The sequence below is a fragment of the Cupressus sempervirens genome, chromosome 9 (genome assembly GCF_028749045.1).
Source record: "Cupressus sempervirens isolate cs-2001-9-10 chromosome 9, ASM2874904v1, whole genome shotgun sequence".
Classification (NCBI taxonomy): Eukaryota; Viridiplantae; Streptophyta; class Pinopsida; order Cupressales; family Cupressaceae; genus Cupressus; species Cupressus sempervirens.
In genome coordinates this window covers 554,311,031-554,323,583 of record NC_143126.1, presented here as the reverse complement: position 1 = coordinate 554,323,583, position 12,553 = coordinate 554,311,031, and positions in this window count along the sequence as shown.

Here is a 12,553-nt window from a genome sequence, read left to right as displayed (position 1 = left end):
AATGGAATGTCTTGCATGAAGATTTGAGGTTTTGTACGGAACAGTACGGATAGAAAGTTTTTTATTAAAAAAAAAAGTGTAGATGAGGCCAGAGAAATTGATTTTCTTGGCCCCACAATGGGCGCCAAAAATGTACCTGTGAATTGTGGGCCTCTGAACCTCACAAACACTTCAACATGGTCATTATATGTGGATTCATCCTGGAATGAACATGAGGTTGTTCACCCAAGATTAGCTCTGCGAGTCAACCTGTCGCCTTCTATCTAAAGGGATTTTTCCTATTAATATCCTCAGAATCGAGGTGCAGGCAACCAGATCCTCTAAGAATGAAGGATTTGATAAAATGAAGCTAATCTAAATGAATGTGCAAGTTATTCTAAAATGAGAAATGCATTCTAATCTAAGAACAATTGAAACAAAACTGGATTAACATATGCATAATTAAGCTAGATGAATTTGAATTAAGAATGCAAGGTGTATGCAAAAATGTGAGCAAATGTGAGCAAATGTGAGCATGAATTTCAATAGCACTTCGATAGAAACTTAATTCATCCTCTAAAAATGAAGAGATCAGGGTCTCTTAAATATATTTCTTGGAGACCATCAATGGTCAAGATCAATTGGGATCGATGGTCAAGATTGAAGCAAAGATTCAGTCAAAATGGAAACTTCCTTAAGAAAGGAGAGTTAACTGAGCTTTTCATGAGTGAGAGAGTAAGTTAACTAGATTGTTTCCAATTCGAGAGAGAGTTCACTCAGAGTTTCCATTTAGAACTGAAGAGAAGATTTTGAAGATATTATTTAATTTAATAAAGTGAGATATGACCTCATAAATGCCTTTTCCATTTAATTGAACAATCATATTCAATTAATTAAAATGGGCACAGTTATTAAATTAAATAATTTAATTCCCTTAGTACATTAGCCTTAGGATTTAATTTAATTTAATTTAAGTATAAATACTTTAAATTAAATTAAGTCTAATCAATAATTTTAATGTGACTAATATGAGTCAATACTTTAAGATTTAAATGAATAGCATGATTAATGCAGATTAGGGTTTTCTGCATTTGACAATTAAGTCAAGTAGTGAGTAGCATAATAAGAATTGCCTATTAGAATAGGTATTAGGATTGATTAGAAATAGACCATAATTGGTAATCATGGCAATAAGCCAATTTTGGGGTATTACATTTTTTCCCTCTTTGAATGAATGTGTGAGCAGAAAATTCAATTCAAAGAAAATCAGAAAGCATGATGCAGGGATCAAGAAATAAGATTGGTTCCGAAGTTGATGATACGATGACCAATTGATAAGCTTTTAAGGACTATCTCTAGAACAAATCTTAATCTCAAGGAATCTAAGCAGAATGCCTAGATACCTAAAATTGATAAGCATTTAAAAGGATTCTTCAAAACAAAGTTTGACCTTTAAGGATCCAGATAGAACACCTAGATACCTGAGATTGAAAGCATTTAGAAGATTATCTCCATAATGGAGCTTAACCTTCAAGGATCCAGATAGAACACCTAGATACCTGCGATTGAAAGCATTTAGAAGATTATCTCCATAACGGAGCTTAACCTTCAAGGATCTAGATAGAACACCTAGATACCTGAGATTGATAGCATTTAGAAGATTATCTCCAGAATGGAGCTTAACCTTCAAGGATTCACAAATGGAATCATAAACATTGGGTGAAGGTGGGTTTTCAATTAGGAGACTTGCCATATCATACCATATTTGCAACAACAATTTTCATGCCCTTTCAAGATTTCACAAATCAACAAATTTCATGCCCTTTTAGGGCTTTCATAAACATCCTCCAAACACACTACCAGCAACTATACAATCCTTGAAAATCCATACTCCATAAACTTTCTTTCTATAGCATCATTTTCCTTATCACCCCAAAGCAAGTTTTGAAAAAATATGGCATACAATGAAGCCCATACTCCAAGTTTCTCAACTATATTCCAAGCCCAACTAACCCCTTCCCCCAAGGCTTCCCTTCCCTCCCAAGGGTGAGTGAAGCCTTCACACCCATGAACAAATTTCAACATTCAAACAAAACAAGGAAATCAAAGAAGAAACCCCAAGAAATTTCATGAAACAATAGACACAATCACAACACAATACAACACACAAGATTTCAATAACAATACATGATTCCATATCACACACATAGATCCTACAAGAAGATCTCTTCAATTTCTAACTTCAACTCCATGAGATGAATAAAAACATGGCATGAAGCACTAACCTCCTTCCAAGCTATGGTTATCAAATGGTCGTGATCAAGATCATTCCTTCCTTGGCTTCCAAGCTTCCTCTCCCAAAACCCAATTAGAGAGTGGGTGAACAACCACTAAGTTTGGCATAAACTCCTTAAAAAGACATCCACTTCTATCCCCACCTACCCCTCTTACCCCCTTGTACCATTCTACCAACAAAAACTTAATAAGGTCGTGGGATGAGGAAAGAAGTCATGTGACACTTGAATTTTCGAATTGGCTTGAAATTGACTAGTTTAGAGGGTCTCCTAGGTCCCCTAGGCCAACTTATGGTTATATCTAGTCCCCCAACCTATACTACTACCATGTAAGTGACTTATTTTCACCAAAATAACACTAGGGAACAACTTTTAGGCTCTCTAAAGTTCCTTTCAATTTTAATTTTAATTTCATCATGAAGGTGACTCATCCTAACACTCTCCAAGGTGAGTTAACTTAATTTCATAATGAGGATTAAATTTAGGTTAAGTGACTTCATGCCTAGAAACCCTATATGACATGTCATTTACACATAGACAACATAGGTGTCAAATCACACACACACACACACACACACACACACACACATTAAAATACTTACACATCATGATGACATGTCTCTAATTACTCATGATCTTTAAATTTATAACACCCATGCACAATAATATTATGAAATAAACACAATACAATGAGGTTTGAATCTTCCAAATATTCATCTTTGCTTTATCATGTTCACATAGGTTTGAACCTTGTTTCCCCAAATAATTTCCATGGTTCAACTTTCCTGCACACTCAACTTAAACATCAATAGCCCAATGAAATAATATAGAAATACATACAAATAAGTGCAGAATGATCCAATATCACATAATTTGCATTAACACATATAATTAACTTTCATCTAATCATTTCCATAGAATATTCATAACATTGAAATATCAAATATGTGTATCAACAATTATCTTTCTTAACATAATCGATTATCATTCTAAATATTATGACAACTTTTTTCAAAATAACAATGAAACTCTAAGGTCCTCTTTACTAAATCATGAAAACATATAAAATGGATCTTAGCATATATGTCCTAAGCGAAAATCACTAATATGCAAACTTGTTAACTAGTATCCTTTCAATCAAGTTAAACATAGCAACCTTCCTAGCAGTATCCCTTTATCACATTATGAGGGGGTTGTGTGTGATTTTTCTAGGGTGAATTACTTAGGTTGTTAGAATGTTTCTATAGTCATGTCATAATAATTTAAAACCAATTTTTGAATGCAATTATATGTCTAGTTGTCATTCAAATGCACATTCATTGTCACTAGAGAATGTTAATTTATCTTTTCTAATTGCCTTGTGGATGATACCTTGAATCTCGTGACTAAGTTCTTAGCTAGAACATATTGAGTCTCATTTTCTTATGGTCTAATCTATTCAACCTAATGTTGTTAGATGGGTATTAGACTTATAATAATCAAAATTTGCATCACTCACTAATAGGGTCTCATAAATCATTATTAATAATGAAAATGTCAATCATAACCTAATTAACTCATAATCGTATTTATTTCATCAAGATATATAATAGGGTGCTAATGTGGGCCTTACATCCTCCCCCCCTAGCTATAGACTTCCTCCTAGAAGTCTTCTGCAGTTAGGGACACAACACTCATATGGAGGATTTACCTTGATTCAACATAAGTGTCCCACTTAGGGGCATTGCCCTAAGATCATCTCTCATTCCTAACCATTTTACATATATTTGAGATTTAACTATATCTACTATAAAAATATTGTTCAATAGCTCATACAGGGATTCTTCTTCTTAAAATTTATTAAATCACCATTGATTTGTTTTGGTATCCTCCCAAGTTAGGTAACTACCAATACTTAGTATAATATATTTGTGCTAATTTCTTTCTAGATGGATAGGGTGACTATCATTTATATCAAGAATATTTAGGCTCATTGCAACATTCCTAATCTCTTAGCAGTTATGAATGATTTATCTTGAATAATGTATTCATTAGTTATTTCTATAATTTTACCTCTTTTGGTTGATAGGTTAATCCTTTTCATGGCATAGTCTCATTACCTTTGTCAACTTGTTGAATCGGTGTCATTTCCATTTGCAGATCGGTGTTACTTATCTACCTATCTCCTCCTATATTGTACTTTAGTTGGAATACTCACTTGATTTCCTCCAATTTTCTTAGTGATTCTTTTTTTTTAAGGGTTTCTTTTTGTGTTTTTAGCTTATGATCTTATATACTATGTCTTGTTTGGGTAGCTATTCATTCACCAATGTCATCATATTTTTCATTAGTTCTTACTAACTATCTTACTCCTTAATAGTTTTTGAGTCACTCACTCACCTTAGCACTGATAAGGTCTATGATGATAGTCCAAGATCAACTTATTGATGAAGGGTTGATATCTTTCATAAAACCTCCAAGAATTCATTGGTTTCAGTTTAACATCAAGATCCACTCACAAGTCTTCAATTGTAAGCACTCGATGGTTACAGTGTTCTTTTGGTTACATATAATTTGAGAAATCTAGCCATTACACTATTGGTTGGGTATTCTTATTAGATATTAGGTCAAATTAGCATTGTGTATCCTTTAGTATTTAGCCCTAATAGTCTTATAACTTCCACTACCTTTACTTAAGGTCTTAGCATGGTATGGAATTGAGGTCTATTCGTTTGAGGGTTAAGGTATTTCTATGTCTGTAGGGTTGAATGCAATCGTATCTTATGATCAAGAAAAGGGTGATATCCAAATTTCCTCATGATGGTTGTCCAAAATTCTCCCTGATATGACTGACTTATATATAACACACTTAGAGAGAAAAAAATGTCTCATAAAATAACTTAAAACAAAATAAAATCACCAATTAAACATAAGTGTGGCCACAATGGTAAATCTTTCACTAAAACCAGTCATGTCTTGAGGTAAAAGGGATGATACCAAGAAATCATCTTAAATTAATGTTCCATGAAATTATCAAAATATGCAAAAATTAAAAATGACAACAATTCATAGCGATTCAAATTCTCAAAAGCATTGCGGTCATACCAAGGCCTTACTAGTGGAAAGAAGAGGAAGGGTTGTCCTATAATTACATGGTAAATCAAAAGTATGAAAAATGATTCCCTTGTATTTCTAGTCTTCCTAAGAATAGGTCAAGAGAGTTATCCACACCCTTGTTGCTTAAGGAATTGTCGAGTCTTAGAAATTTAGTTCCTTAATTTCTTATGTTTCCTTACCTACCTACCCATTACTATCAAGAATTGTCAGATGTAGTCTAGGGCCAAGGTTTCTACCCAAATTACACTGGTGACCCTTTATACAAGAGTAAGATTATGATTGGTGCCCCTTACCTAAAAATATAATATAACAAGTTGCTATAAGAAAGATCGATGGGATTATCTCTTATACCTCTGTCACACATTCTTTCGAGCATTGTTTGGGTGTATCGATACTTTTTAAAATGGTTCTATCATTCAATCTCATGTTAGCCTAAAATTCCTTTAGGTATTGCTGATATGATGAGGACTATTCAATCTTGTTGAGCTTTTGTATCTTTTGAGCTATAGTGCTATCTAGGAAAGATAGTGATAACCGAGTGATAGTTTTTCACTAGGTTGCAAGGTGTTGTTGAGTAATGACAACATTTTGAGCAGACACTTGGCTTGCAAGTTTCATTGGTCATTGTTGAAAAACCTTAATCCTTTCCAAGTTACCACAGCTGGTAAGTATATATAGTCATGTTGCCCATCCTGATATGATGGTGTCACAAGGGTGAAGAGTCCTCTTTGAGTGGAAAGTATATATTGTAAATGAAATCGATAAACCAGGTTATATCCAGTGTTACTTTCTTTTGTGTGTGTGATTCTTTTGTTATTTGCATGTTGTCTATAATTATCCCTTGTCTATCAAGTAGGAGGCTTATCTTATCAATATCACTTCCAAAGGGATCATTCATGTGTGGTTACTTCCACCTCACTATGGAGTCTAAATCAAGATAGTCATGGCATATAATATTACCCTTTATTGTATAACATATTAATCATTGCATCACTATACCACAAGTGGGCATTTTCTAGCCACAATTTTATAAACTATCTTTCTTTCATTCTCGTTTACCCTATTCAAGAGTATTCTTTCACGCAGGACTAGGGTCTACATTTCAAAAGGGGTTTCAAGTTCTTACCAATACCTATACATCATTGAGATAAGCTATCACCCATTCAAATTTGAATGTTGGTATGGTTTTTAAAGGAATATTTTCACGTGTGCCGAGGTCTATAATCATTAAGTCTCACAGCTATTAAGAGGGGATTACATGGAGATCCTTAAAAAAATTGAATTTCCACAAGATTGAGGTCAACATCTTATCATATCTTAATCCTTAGTAGTTCTAAATTAATACCATGGTCAATTACTGTTATCATTTTTAGGGTGTTCAACTCAATTGCCAATTAGTAATAACACAATTATGAACCAATTTCCTAGGAGGCCTATTTCCTATTTGCAATATGGTATTACGATAACTTACAATAGTACATTCATTTGTGGACTCATTAATGCCCAATGTTGCATAAACTAGGCTCTGATACTAGAATGTCATGCCCACAAACTTACAACAAAAAACTTTTTTGACAACGTTAAATTATACCATAGAGATTTTCCAATAACAATGATAATCAGTTAGGGAGTTAATACTGGCAATAGGTTAAGGTTTTTCTATAAGTTTGACAATTTTGACTAAGAGTGCAGATAACAAATTCAAAGACTCTCTAGTCATTGATTGACCGCCTTCCAAGAATCACAATCATCATTTGTATCAATCTAGGTGCAATGAACTTGTTGATACATCACTAAATACTCTAATTTTTACATTGAATACGATCATGACAATGGGGTACATAGACAATCATTCTACTAACTCACTAATTTTTCCAACTTCAGCTAGGTAACCAAAATTAATCATCTATTTTCTAAATTTCACCCTTATCCCATCCTTATCCTCTCAGATGGGTCATTAACTAAATTGCATTTTATATACACATATATGCATATTTACTTAAATCTATCTATTATCAATTATTTATTTAAATAATATTATTTTTATTTTTATTTTTATTTTTAGTTTATTTCATTTTTTTTTTTATTTTTTTATTTTAAAGATTTCTTTAAGCAATATTTAATATTGAATGTAGTAACCCCCTAAAGTACTAAACTAGGCCTACTTATATCTCATGATCCTTACCACTTCCTTCTACAAATTTAACCCATGTTCTATTAGCTATCTAGGCTTTATATATTATTTACATACTTTATTATATATATGTGTGTGTGTGTGTGTGTGTGTGTGTGTGTGTGTGTGTGTGTGTACATTTACTTATTTATTTATTTTTAATATATATAGTAAATAATAATCGATATGTATATATGTTTATTCTTTTTGTTGCTTTGTATAAGACCTTAAATAAAGCATATATATTTATGTCTTATACTAACTACACTAGTATTTACATATTTTAATCCTAGCAATTCTGATATCTAATTACACCCTAATACCACACTGTTTACAATACTAACACTAAACTTGCTAGCATACAAATTTATTCTTAACAATTAAAGTCTACATTCTTTTTCTCCCTAACTTCCAATGCAAGTGTATTTCCCCAAGGTAGAGGCTTCTAGATGGGCAGCCCTGACTTCATGTCAGTGGCCCATCAAAGTTTTCAATGCCTAGCCTTCTTCCAAGCGTGGGGAAAAAGCAATAAAAGCTAGAGTTTTCTTTGATTTTTATTGATGTTTATCTTGCAACTAATACCATTCTACTAGGTGCCTAGGGAGAAATGACACCCATGTCATAAAGTACTATCATTAACCCCTTTTTACATATATCAAGGCAAGGTCAATTTTACAACCCCATTTCCATTTTAAATGCATTGAACTTGCTGCAAAGAGGTATGTATAAATTCAGCAAGGTTTAGAATTCGTTCCTATACATTTTACATTGGGTTGGTCAAGTGAATTTAAGTTTTATATTGAATAGTTTATATTTTGGGAGGGGGATTCCCTATTTAGTACTTCCTAGTTGTATTATTAGGTGTAGACTTCTATGATTCCTACATCTGACATAGTCCTAGTTTAAGCATTTATTTATCAATGTATTTAATACTTATATATATATATATATTTATTTATTTATTTATTTTATTTTTTTATGAAGTACTTCAAAGGTGACATAAGGGTCACATGAATTATAGGATATGTTCTATATTTATTTTTCTAGTTTTAAAATGCTCTATATTTGAGGAGAGACTTAATTTGTTTCTCCATACAATTTCCAAAGAGTTGGATGGGCACCTACAGCAAGTCATTTCTTATGCTCTTATATGTTTTATTTCTTCTATAGAATTATCAACTTTATAGTTTAGGGTACTCATGGTATGATTAATGCAATGATGCATTAGGGTTATTAAATATATTATGAAATTCTAAATTAATGAACTTATTGATTCATTTGAACAATAAACTCAATACAAAAGCACATTTAGTAAACATGACAGAGTTCTTATATGAAGACAAACTGATTATTCTTATCTATGAGTAATAAAAATTTGGTAAACCGTTTGCTCAAGATCTGACATTATACTCACATGTAAGGATCCAATTCAATGATGCATGTTCAATTACTACTCAAGACAGTTGAAATAATAATATCATTCCATGAATTTAATCTTCCTAATATTACAATTCTTCTATGATATTTGGATTCTTTCTTGCAAACTATAGAGAAGTGAAGGAGCACAATAACTTAAAGAAACAATCTAACTCATCTTCCTACACACAATACTTGCTTCCTCCAATAATTCTTAAAATACACAAAAAGGTGGTGATATTATCATTATATGTTAACACAATGGAAATGTAATTCACTAAACATAGGTATCTCACAAAGTCTCCTCGTCAATGAGAAGAAAAACATTACTCTTGCAATACTTTTAAATGAAAACAACAAGATGGATTATGCTCACAGGCTAAACTCAAATACAACAAGAATGTCTTCACCTTCTATGCACATGAAAAGACAATAGGAGCTCCAATTTTTAAGATCAACTGATAAGGACTTGCAAATGAAAGATAAAAATAATGAACCATGAAGGTTCACCTCCCAACCTAGGCCTCAAGGAGGCCACCCCCACACCTGGGGAAATATGGCTCAACCGAGATACATTCAAACAACATCACAACAACAAGAACTAACATGTTCACAACATTTTGCAACACATTTACAACCCCAACCAAGATTTTCACAATGATTCACAAATGGAATCATAAACATTGGGTGAAGGTGGGCTTTCAATTAGGAGACTTGCCATATCATACCATATCTGCAACAACAATTTTCATGCGCTTTCAGAGCTTTCACAAATCAACAAATTCCATGCCCTTTCAGGGCTTTCACAAACATCCTCTAAACATACTACCAGAAATTATAGCACCCTTGAAAACCCATACCCCATAAACTTTCTTTCTACACCATCATTTTCCTTATCACCCAAAAGCAAGTTTTGAAAAAATATGGCATACAATGGAGCCTGTACTCCAAGGTTCTCAACTATATTGCAAGACCAACTAACCCCTTCACCCAAGGCTTCTCTTCCCTCCCAAGGGTGAGTGAAGCCTTCACACCCATGAACAAATTTCAACATTCAAACAAAACAAGGAAATCAAAGAAGAAACCCCAAGAAATTTCATGAAACAATATACACAATCACAACACACAAGATTTCAATAACAATACATGATTCCATATCACACACATAGATCCTACAAGAAGCTCTCTTCAATTTCCAACTTCAACTCCATGAGATGAAGAAACACATGGCATGAAGCACTAACCTCCTTCCAAGCTATGGTTATCAAATGGTGATCAGGATCATTCCTTCCTTGGCTTCCAAGCTTCCTCTCCCAAAACCCAATTAGAGAGTGGGTGAACAACCACTAAGTTTGGCATAAGCTCCTTAAAAATAAATCCACTTCCATCCCCACCTACCCCTCTTACCCCCTTGTAACTTTCTACCAAAAAAAACTTAATCAGGTGGTGGGATGAGGAAAGAAGTCATGTGACACTTGAATTTTCGAATTAGCTTGAAAATGACTAGTTTAGAGGGTCTCCTAGGTCCCCTAGGACAACTTATGGTTATATCTAGTCCCCCAACCTATACTACTACCATGTAAGTGACTTATTTTCACCAAAATAACACTAGGGAACCACTTTTAGGCTCTCTAAAGTTCCTTTCAATTTCAATTTTAATTTTAATTTCATCATGAAGGTGACTCATCCTTACACTCTCCAAGGTGATTTAACTTAATTTCATAATGGGGATTAAATTTTGGCTAAGTGACTTCATGCCTAGAAACCCTATATGACATGTCATTTACACATAGACAACACAGATGTCAAATCACACACACACACACACACACACACACACACACACATTAAAATACTTACACATCACGATGACATGTCTCTAATTACTCATTATCTTTAAATTTATAACACCCATGCACAATCACATTATAAAATTAATACAATACAACAAGGTTTGAATCTTCCAAAGATTCACCTTGGCTTTATTCTGTTCACATAGGTTTGAACCTTGTTTCCCCAAATAATTTCCATGGTTCAACTTTCCTGACTTAAACATCAGTAACCCAATGAAATAATATAGAAATACATACAAATAAGTGCAGAATGATCCAATATCTCATAATTTTCATTAACACGTACAATTAACTTTCATCTAATCATTTTCATAAGATATTCATAACATTGAAGTATCAAATATGTGTATCAATAATTATCTTTCTTAACATAGCTGATTATCATTCTAAATATTATGAAAACTCTTTTCAAAATAACAATGAAACTCTAAGGTTCTCTTTACTAAATCATGAAAACATATAAAATGGATCTTAGCATATATGTCCTAAGTGAAAATCACTAATATGCAAACTTGTTAACTAATATCCTTTCAATCAAGTCAAACATAGCAACATTCCTAGCAGTATCCCTTTATCACATTGTGAGGGGGTTGTGTGTGAGTTTTCTAGGGTTAATTAATCAAGTTAGAATGTTTCTATAGTCATTTCATAATAATTTAAAACCAACTTCCAAATGTAATTATATGTCTGGTTGTCATTAAAACCTACATTCATTGTCACTAGAGAATGCTAATTTATCTTTCCTAATTGCCTTGTGGATGATACCTTGAATCTCATGACTACGTTCTTAGCTAGAACATATTGAGTCTCATTTTCTTGTGGTCTAATCTATTCAACCTAATGTTGTTGAACAGGTATTAGACTTATAGTAATCAAAATCTGCATCACTCGCTAATAGGGTCTCATAAATCATTATTAATAATGAAAATGTCAATCATAACCTAATTAACTCATAATCATATTTATTTCATCAAGATATATAATAGGGTACTAGTGTGGGTCTTATAGTAATCCTTACTATCTTCATTTCCTCTATCTTTATATTTATCACTACCTTTGTAGCTTTTCTTCTCTAGACATCTAGCAATAATATGACCAATCTCATTACAATTGAAACAAATGATAGATAACTTACCTTTGAACTTGCCTTTTCCTCTATGGATTCTTCTTGCCAGTAGTGCTTCTAGTTGTTCAACATCTTCTTCATCTATCTAACTATCACTAGACACATGTTTTATCTTTCTTTTCTTCTTCTGCTTCTTCTCATTAGAATCTTTCAATAACAATTTAGCCTTGAAAGAAGATTCAAGAATCTTTGGTTTTTAATTATCAAAGTTAGATAGCTCAAAAGTAGTGAGTCTACCTACCAGACCTTCAAGAGTTAGATTATTTCCTAGAATACATCTCAATTCTTAGATTATAGAATATCCAATAGCATAAATAGGTAGTAGTGTTCTTAGGACTTTTCTTAAAATAGTATCTCATCTATATGACCAGTAGCTCCTCTTATTGCACTAACAACTACTTTTTTCCTAGCAACATATTGAGAAATATTCTGACCTTCTTTCATTCTCATATCATCAAACTTACCTCTGAGACTCTCAGATTTGGCTCTTTGAACATTTTTTTCTCCTCCATAGATAGTGTGCAAGACATCCCACATTTTCTTTGTAGTGTTATAGCCTTTGATATCATCAAATTCTACATAGCTTAGGGTAGAGGCAATCTCCAACATTGCTTGA